Genomic DNA, 9,975 nt, shown 5'->3' on the forward strand with positions numbered 1-9,975 from the left:
AAAAAACCAAACCCCAAAACTCAAAATTGCGCTCTAGCGCCCCCTAGGAAGAAAACAGACAAAACTGCCTGTAACTCCCAGTAGGAATGTCATAGAGACATGAAACAAAAACCTCTATGTAGGTCTCACTTAGACCTATATTTCATACACTGACAACCCCCAGCAAAAATCAACAGGAAGTTTGCAATTCCCCCTTCAAAAAAAAGGTTGTGTAAAAACAGTCACCTTTTTTCAAACATTATCTCCTCTGAGCGCGTTTGTTGTGTCGTCTTCAAATTAGCACAGGAGAGAGATTGAACCCTTCTGATTAAAAGTTGATGAAAGAGTTTTAATTACTGCTCCGGTTTGGATTTTATGAGCCCTCAAAGTTGGTCTCGTCCATCGCTGCTTCCAGCTTTAATTTGTATTTGATTTTATTAAATGTATTTATATTATCATTTGATGCAGCCGGGCCGGAGCAGGAGGGGATAAAAAGAGAAAAAAGGGAAGACAGAGGGGGAAATTGTGGGGACAAGATGGGGATTAGACAGAGAGACAAAAACAACAACAGCAAACACAACAATAACAACAACAACAACAATAGAGCAACATCAGCAAATACAATATGTACAAATATGATGGTAAAAGTGATAGCATAGAAGCAGTTAGCGAAATAAATAATAATACAGAAATGACAATGAGCATCATTACTAGGGACGTCCCGATCCGATATTTGGATCGGATCGGCTGCCGATATTTGCCAAAAATTGCGTATCGGCAAGGCATGGGAAAATGCCGATCCAGATCAAAAAAATGCACCGATTTAAATAATACATTCCACTTTTCTGCTGCTCCCTAATTTCCGTTCCGCATTTTCCAGCACACCTTCAACACATCCACAGGTCTGTGAATTCTCATGCAGTTGCTTTTAGCTGCTGGCATTACACGACAGGCTCTTCTCACTCTTTCCTGTGTCTTCCTCTCACAGACAGCAAGTGCACCTTCTTACACACGTCACATACTGTCACCACATACGTCACATACTGTCACGTCATACGTCACATACGTATATGTCCTCTCGCAGCAGAGAGGTAGCAGCATGGCTAAAGTTAGCTGTGATGCTAGCGCAGCCGTGCGAGCAACGCTCCCTCTAAGGTGCTCGCCTGTGCAATTGCGCACTGTTTAAGCGTCCTCTGCGCATAGCAAATCTATGCCACGCACAAAATCAAATAAAAAAATAAGCGCATAACAATTTTCGACACACGGACACGACAGAGAAAACAGTTTTCGTCATCATTGTTCAAATATTGTAACGTCTGTCGAGACGCTTATCTCCATTCGGTGCCACACGTCCACACCATCAAAATGCAGAGGCAAAAATTTCCACATCAACACCGTATGAAAAAATTAGTGATTTTTTTAGTTGTGATTTCTTTCTCTGCATGAAAGTTTAAAAGTAGCATATATTAATGCAGTATGAAGAAGAATGTTTTAATGTAGACATGCAAGCCTTGAAAGAACATTTTAAAAATCAAGACTACATTTCCTGCAAATGGGTGCATTTCTACCCTATATTTTAACTTTAGATTTATTCTCATATCAAACTCTTTTGGCTGTCTTTTTGACACTTACATCCGGCGCCCCCCTCCACACCCTGGATTATAAATAATGTAAATAATTGAATGTGATTATCTTGTGTGATGACTGTATTATGATGATAGTATATATCTGATAGTATATATCTGTATCATGAATCAATTTAAGTGGACCCCGACTTAAACAAGTTGAAAAACTTATTGGGGTGTTACCATTTAGTGGTCAATTGTACGGAATATGTACTTCACTGTGCAACCTACTAATAAAAGTCTCAATCAATCAATCAAAACACATAGAATCATCATACTGCTGTGATTATATGCATCAAGTGTTCATTCAAGGCTAAGGCAAAATATCGAGATATATAGTGTATCGCAATATGGCCTTAAAATATCGCAATATTTAAAAAAGGCCATATCGCCCAGCCCTAGTTCAATGATGCCATTTCTGTTTGTCATGTATAATTTTGTCTATTTTGTGTTTATCCTTGAATAAACAGGTCAGTTTCTTGTTACCAACCATTGTGTATTATTCAAACTCCCCTAATGCAGCTGGCTAGTTGTTATCAAGAGTACTAAAACCCTTTTCAACATGATTCTGACAACTAAGTAGGCTAAATAACTTTAAACTTTAATACATGCTCGGATAGGCCAGTATCGGTATCGGTCAGTATCGGTATCGGATCGGAAATGCAAAAACAATATCGTATCGGATCGGAAGTGCAAAAACCTGGATCGGGACATCCCTAATCATTACACTACAAATGGAGCAATACAAATACCAATAGAAATAGCGCTATTGATAATGAACAATACCAATAATTTACCTCTATTATCAACAATACAGTTGTTCAAATGCAACAATACATATACGTAATGATAACTAGAGATACAAAAAAATGCAGAAAAATGGAGGGGGAGAAAGACAAGCAACCTATATTAACCTAGTAGATTGTTATAGTAAAAATAGGTTAAGCTTTGTCAGTGTGCAAAGTGCTACCCAGTGAGAGTTAATAAAGGTGACAATGACATGCCAAACACTCACCTTTCCTCAATGTTTCGCTGTGCGCCACACTAGGGGATGAAAGTAAACACAACGAAACTAAACACCAATAAACACGAACCACACTATGAAAAATGGAGGAAGCTAACGGCTAGCAGCCACACGGGCTAAACGAACCAACATGACCATACTTGCTGCTTTTAAACTCGTCGTATTGAGATGACTGGAAAGCTCTTAAAACCCTCTTCTTGGGCCGCCATTCGATGACTTGACTTGTTTAATAATGACGAGGCGCAGCAATTGTGTTGGCGCTGACACTTGATTTCAACACTGTCATGTCTGCCGTGGAAGATAAACAACAGTCACGTGACACACGATGGAGCTCCCCTATTGGTTGCTTACAGTTTGACCCCCCCGAAGACGGCGGGTGTTGATTGGTTGAACCCAGAACCAGAAGAAGGAAACTACAGCAGTGTTTTTCAACCACTGTGCCGCGGCACCGTGAAATATAGTCTTGTGTGCCGTGGGAGATTATGTAATTTCACCTAATTGGGTTAAAAAAAAACAGTCTACATGTGTTTTGTGGACTTGGAGAAGGCATTCGACCGTGTCCCTCGGGAAGTCCTGTGGGGAGTGCTCAGAGAGTACGGGGTATCGGACTGTCTGATTGTGGCAGTCCGCTCCCTGTATGATCAGTGTCAGAGCTTGGTCCGCATTGCCGGTAGTAAGTCGGACACGTTTCCAGTGAGGGTTGGACTCCGCCAAGGCTGCCCTTTGTCACCCATTCTGTTCATAACTTTTATGGACAGAATTTCTAGGCGCAGTCAAGGCGTTGAGGGGATCTGGTTTGGTGGCTGCAGGATTAGGTCTCTGCTTTTTGCAGATGATGTGGTCCTGATGGCTTCATCTGGCCAGGATCTTCAGCTCTCGCTGGATCGGTTCGCAGCCGAGTGTGAAGCGACTGGGATGAGAATCAGCACCTCCAAGTCCGAGTCCATGGTTCTCGCCCGGAAAAGGGTGGAATGCCATCTTCGGGTTGGGGAGGAGACCCTGCCCCAAGTGGAGGAGTTCAAGTACCTCGGAGTCTTGTTCACGAGTGAGGGAAGAGTGGATCGTGAGATCGACAGGCGGATCGGTGCGGCATCTTCAGTAATGCGGACGCTGTATCGATCCGTTGTGGTGAAGAAGGAGCTGAGCCGGAAGGCAAAGCTCTCAAATTACCGGTCGATCTACGTTCCCATCCTCACCTATGGTCATGAGCTTTGGGTTATGACCGAAAGGACAAGATCACGGGTACAAGCGGCCGAAATGAGTTTCCTCCGCCGGGTGGCGGGGCTCTCCCTTAGAGATAGGGTGAGAAGCTCTGCCATCCGGGGGGAGCTCAAAGTAAAGCCGCTGCTCCTCCACATGGAGAGGAGCCAGATGAGGTGGTTCGGGCATCTGGTCAGGATGCCACCCGATCGCCTCCCTCGGGAGGTGTTTAGGGCACGTCCGACCGGTAGGAGGCCACGGGGAAGACCCAGGACACGTTGGGAAGACTATGTCTCCCGGCTGGCCTGGGAACGCCTCGGGATCCCCCGGGAGGAGCTGGACGAAGTGGCTGGGGAGAGGGAAGTCTGGGCTTCCCTGCTTGGGCTGCTGCCCCCGCGACCCGACCTCGGATAAGCGGAAGAAGATGGATGGATGGGTTAAAAAAATATTTTGCATACACATTTTTATAATCCGTAAATAATGTGCCGTTGTTGAGTGTCTGTACTAGAGATGCGCGGATAGGCAATTATTTCATCCGCAACCGCATCAGAAAGTCGTCAACCATCCGCCATCCACCCGAACTAACATTTGATCAGAACCGCACCCGCCCGTTGTTATATATCTAATATAGACGATGCAAGGCATTAGTGAAGTTGTAACTCCCTCCAAATAGCACAGACACAATGGCTTTCTTGAACTGATTTATTTGAAGGCTTCCTTTCCCTTCAAATTCACCTTGAAAACTCGTTGGCCTGCATGCTTCTTTTAGGAGGAAATTGTGATCTTCAGGCTCTTATAGCCCAAACGCTTAGAGTCCTTGTGATCACTTTTTAGTCTTTGGGACAGTCAGTCTCTCTCTTTCTGCCTTCACATGGCATGAAAAATGTTTACTCATACCCGGAAGTAGCTTCCTTACATCAGACGACAGACCAAACGAGACACTTCAAAATAAAAGTATGCCCACAAACTTAACAAAAAGACATGAAATTACATTTTTAACCATAGTAACTTAAATATAGCCTTCTTATGAACTTTTATGCATTTTGATTTGAATTCCCTTTTTATGAACTTAACTTATTATTCTGTTTTTAGAGAAATAAAACAAATTATATTAAATTATTAGTAGCAACAGTTACAGAGGTTATAAAGCTTTTGCCTGTTAAAGAAAGGAGACTGATCCAATGCAGCACAGACATTCGCGTGCCACGCTGTCACGACCCAGACGCACACCAGTGCGCAATCATATGGGAGCCGCGCTGAGCGCACCTCCAAGCGCGTCTCGCTGCCGGCGACGGCCGGGTATATGGGCCCGACGCTCCAGCGCCATCCATTTTCAGGGCTAGTTGATTCGGCAGGTGGTTTGTTACACACTCCTTAGCGGGTTCCAACTTCCATGGCCACCGTCCTGCTGTCTATATCAACCAGGGTGAGCCCCACCCCTTTCGTGAGCGCACTGCGCGCGGAGTGACCCCTGTTACGCGCCCCCGGCAACAGGGGTGGCGGGCAGGTAAGCTGCGCGGGCGGAGCGCGCGGAGTGACCCCTGTTACGAGCCCCCGGCCACGGGGGTGGCGGGCAGGTAAGCTGCTTACCTGCTGCGCGTGACGCCGGCCGCGGCGAAGGCGGACGAGGCGGGGTGTCGGTGCGGTGGGCGCGGTGGTGACCCTGGACGTGCGTCGGGCCCTTCTCGCGGATCGCCTCAGCTACGGCTCCCGGTGGGGCCCTCTCGGGGGAAGGGGCCTCGGTCCCGGACCCCGGCGAGGCGTCCCTTCTCCGCTCTCTTTTTTTTTTTTTTCTTCTGTTGTGGCATATGCTGCAGGTGCCTGCTCGTTTTTCGTATGTGGGTAACAACATTTAACTATGTATATATATTTCCCAATTGGTTTAACTGCCACCCGCCTGAATCTATTTAAAATCAAATTTTTTTTTATTTCAACCGCCCGACCCGACCCGACCCGCGGATAAAATCTAATTTTTTTTAATTTCATCCGCCCGATCCGCGGATAATCCGCGGACTCCGCGGTTGTGCCCGCAAACCGCGCATCTCTAGTCTCTACTGTCGAGAGCTCGGCAGAGTAACCACGTTATACTCTTCCATATCAGTAGGTGGCAGCAGGTAGCTAACTGCTTTTTAGACGTCGGGAACACGTCGTGTCGTGATCACAATATGCAGACGACAGCGGGAAGCAGCGTGCAGGTAATAAGGTATCTTATGCTTCAACCAAAAAGAAAAGACCAGAGGTGGGTAGAGTAGCCAGAAATTGTACTCAAGTAAGAGTACTGTTACTTTAGAGATTTATTACTCAAGTAAAAGTAAGGAGTAGTCACCCAAATATTTACTTGAGTAAAAGTAAAAAGTATGTTGTGAAAAAACTACTCAAGTACTGAGTAACTGATGAGTAACATACACACTCATATATATATATATATATATATATATATATATATATATATATATATATATATATATATATATATATATATATATATATGTATGTGTGGGGAAAAAAAATCACAAGACTATTTCATCTCTACAGGCCTGTTTCATGAGGGGGGGTACCCTCAATCGTCAGGAGATTTTAATGGGAGCATTCGCATACCATGGTTTATATAGGGCACAGAGTGGGTGGGTACAGGCTGGCCTAGGGGCGTGGTGATTGGCTCATGTGTTACCTAGGAGGTGTTTCCGTCTATGGCGGCATGTTGTTACAATTTCGCTGCGCTTGTTGAGGGATGACAGGTCTGGACGGTAAATAATAAACAGTTTCTCTTTCAAGCATAGGTTGCATCTTTTATTACCACTATTGTAAGGTGTGCTGGATGCAAGAATTTGCCATGTTATTGAATATTCAACATTATTGTCTTTGAGGTCCCAAATGTGTTTGCTGAGTTCTGTGGTATTTCGCAGGTTTTTGTTCCTGAAAGAAGCCTTGTGATTGTTCCATCTGGTTTTGAATTCTCCCTCGGTTAATCCTACATATGTGTCGGATGTGTTAATGTCCTTGCGTATTACCTTAGATTGGTAGACAACTGATGTTTGTAAGCACCCCCCGTTGAGGGGGCAATCAGGTTTCTTTCGACAGTTGCATGCTTTGTTGGTTTTGGAGTCGCTCTGACTGGGGGTCGACGGCTCATTTGCAATTGTTTTGTTGTGGTTTGAGATGATTTGTCGTATATTGTTCATGCAGCTGTAGCTCAATTTAATGTTGTTCTTGTTGAATACTTTTCTTAGGTTGTTGTCTTTGGGAAAGTGTTTGTCAATCAGATTGAGGAATTTGTGTCCAATGTTCGTTGAGACGTTTTTGCTGTATGGGGGGTTGTACCAGATGATGTCGTTTCGTTTTCTGTTCTTTTTTGGCTGGTTTCCTGGTGTGGGTTCATAGGTGATATAGGTGGTATATATATATATATATATATATATATATATATATATATATATATATATATATATATATATATATATATATATATATATATACATACATACATATACATTGATATATACAGTATATCATTTATATGTATTTATTTTGCTGTTTTTGTTGACATGTTAAAGGTGTTTTAATGAATATACATGCATGTTTAACATATAGATTCCTTTCTTTCATGAAGACAAGAATATAAGTTGGTGTATTACCTGATTCTGATGACTTGCATTGATTGTAATCAGACAGTAGTGATGATAACGTCCACGTTTTCAAATGGAGGAGAAGAAAAGTTCCTCCTTTCTGTCTAATACCACATGAAAGTGGTGGGTTTTTGGCATCTTATTTGTCCAGCTTCCATATTCGTTTTTATACACTTTACAAGAAATATATTGGCGTCAAAGTCCGTAGCTTGCTAGCTTGTTTGCGCTGGCTTTCGGAGACTCTTGTTTTGAAAGCGCAGGTGCGATGGAGCGGCACTTTTATTGTGACGACAGGAACTGTGCAGTCAGTCTTTAGGCTTTTGACGGGATGTACGGTTGAAATAAAAAAGGGTCTTTTTTCCTTCACACTTTTGATTGATTGATTGGAACTTTTATGAGTAGATTGCACAGTACAGTACATATTCCGTACAATTGACCACTAAATGGTAACACCCCGAAAAGTTTTTCAACTTGTTTAAGTCAGGTCATGTGACCGCCTGGCTCTGTTTGATTGGTCCAACGTCACCAGTGACTGCATCTGATTGGTGGAACGAAGTGAAACGTCACCAGTAAGGCAGGCACTTTGAAGGTCTGTCTGACAGACCAAAACAAACAAAGCGTGCATTAACAGATCGATAAAAATGAGTAGCGAGTAGCGAGCTGAATGTAGATAAAAGTAGCGGAGTAAAAGTAGCGTTCCTTCTCTATAAATATACTTAAGTAAAAGTAAAAGTATGTTGCATTAAAACTACTCTTAGAAGTACAATTTATCCCAAAAGTTACTCAAGTAGATGTAACGGAGTAAATGTAGCGCGTTACTACCCACCTCTGGAAAAGACATTGAAGCTTAGGCGTGGCGACGCAAAACGAAACTAAAACTGAACTGGCTGCATAGTAAACAAAACACAAAATGCTGGACGACAGCAAAGACTTACAGCGTGTGGAGCAGAGACGGCGTCCACAAAGCACATCCGTACATGACATGACAATCAACAATGTCCCCACAAAGAAGGAAAGCGTCCGCACAACTTAAATAGTCTGGATTGCGAAAACTAAGCAGGTGTGGAGAATAGCGCTCAAGGAAGACATGAAACTGCAACAGGAAAATACCCAAAAAAACAGGAAAAAAACACCAAAATAGGAGCGCAAGGACTAAAACACTAAACAACTCAAAATAAGTCACGGCGTGATGTGACAGTACACCTACTTTGAGACAAGAGCTATAGTGATGCATGCTTGGTTATGGTTTAAATTCATATCCAACAATTGCGAGAACAACTTTTTATTGTAAAATATCGGCTACTGAGTTTCGTTTATTAATGATTTCTGCTTGAGGTGTGCCTCGGGATTTTTTCAATGAAAAAAATGTATTTGGCCACCCATCCAAATGATGAGAATCAGATATCCTAATCACTTGGCCCGGCCACAGGTGTATGATATGATATGATATGATATATTTTTAATTTCAAATATGCAAAAAAACAAGAGCAAGCCTGATCCAATATAGTGCTATAGACTTAACAGCCCATCACATACTTGCCAACCCTACCGAATTTTCAGGGAGACTCCCGAAATACAGCGTCTCACCCGAAAACCTCCCGGGACAAATATTCTCTCGAAAGTCTCCCGATTTTCAGCCGGACCTGAGTGAGGACAGCCTTTTTTCACGACGGGAGGACAACAGGGTGACAAGAACTAACTAAATCATCCAGACTAGAAATAAATTGTATTATTATGTTTATCTTACCTAAAAATAAATATATTTATTAATTAAAAAAAATAAAAAAAACTGAATACATTTTTACTATATTTTGCTAAAAACATCAAAATTAATTGTATTTTTATTTGTATTTTTTCCTGACTCCTTATTACATCCAGCCATAGAATTATACATTAAAATAAACATATTTGAAATAATTAATTTTAAATTATCATAATAATTCATTTAAAATGACCATATTTAATTATTAAAATAATTGCTTGTTTATCAACAACTTTAGCATTTTATTTGTTACATTTTGAAGCTCTCAGAAGCCAAGTTATGTTATATTCCTTAATATTTATTTATGCAAGTTTGAAGTATCAATTATCTAAACACAGTTTTGTTTGCATATTTTCAGGATATATATATATATATATATATATATATATATATATATATATATATATATATATATATATATATATATATATATATATATATGTGTATGTGTGGGAAAAAAATCACAAGACTATTTCATCTCTACAGGCCTGTTTCATGAGGGGGGGTACCCTCAATCATCAGGAGATCATCATCAGGAGATCTCCTGATGATTGAGGGTACCCCCCCTCATGAAACAGGCCTGTAGAGATGAAATAGTCTTGTGATTTTTTTCCCACACATACATATATTGCGCTCTACTACGGTATCGAGCACTATTTTTTGGATAACCTTATTAAGACATATATATATATATATATTTATATATATATACACACATATATATATATATATATATATATATATATATATATATATATA

At 41.6% G+C, this 9,975-nt stretch overlaps 1 protein-coding gene across 1 annotated transcript in view; it reads right to left on the reverse strand.

Annotated features, from left to right (window-relative positions):
* Positions 1–2,922, reverse strand: part of LOC133612754 (calcium-independent phospholipase A2-gamma-like) — a 79,673-nt gene extending 76,751 nt beyond the window's left edge. Inside the window, exons 1-2 of the mRNA XM_061970432.2 lie at positions 2,769–2,922; positions 2,620–2,648 (exon numbers count right to left, since the gene is read on the reverse strand). The gene's annotated coding sequence lies outside the window, so the exon portion shown is untranslated. The remainder of the gene's footprint in view (positions 1–2,619; positions 2,649–2,768) is intronic.
* Positions 2,923–9,975: the final 7,053 nt, after the last annotated feature.

This window comes from Nerophis lumbriciformis, linkage group LG10, assembly GCF_033978685.3.
Source record: "Nerophis lumbriciformis linkage group LG10, RoL_Nlum_v2.1, whole genome shotgun sequence".
NCBI classification, from domain to species: domain Eukaryota; kingdom Metazoa; phylum Chordata; class Actinopteri; order Syngnathiformes; family Syngnathidae; genus Nerophis; species Nerophis lumbriciformis.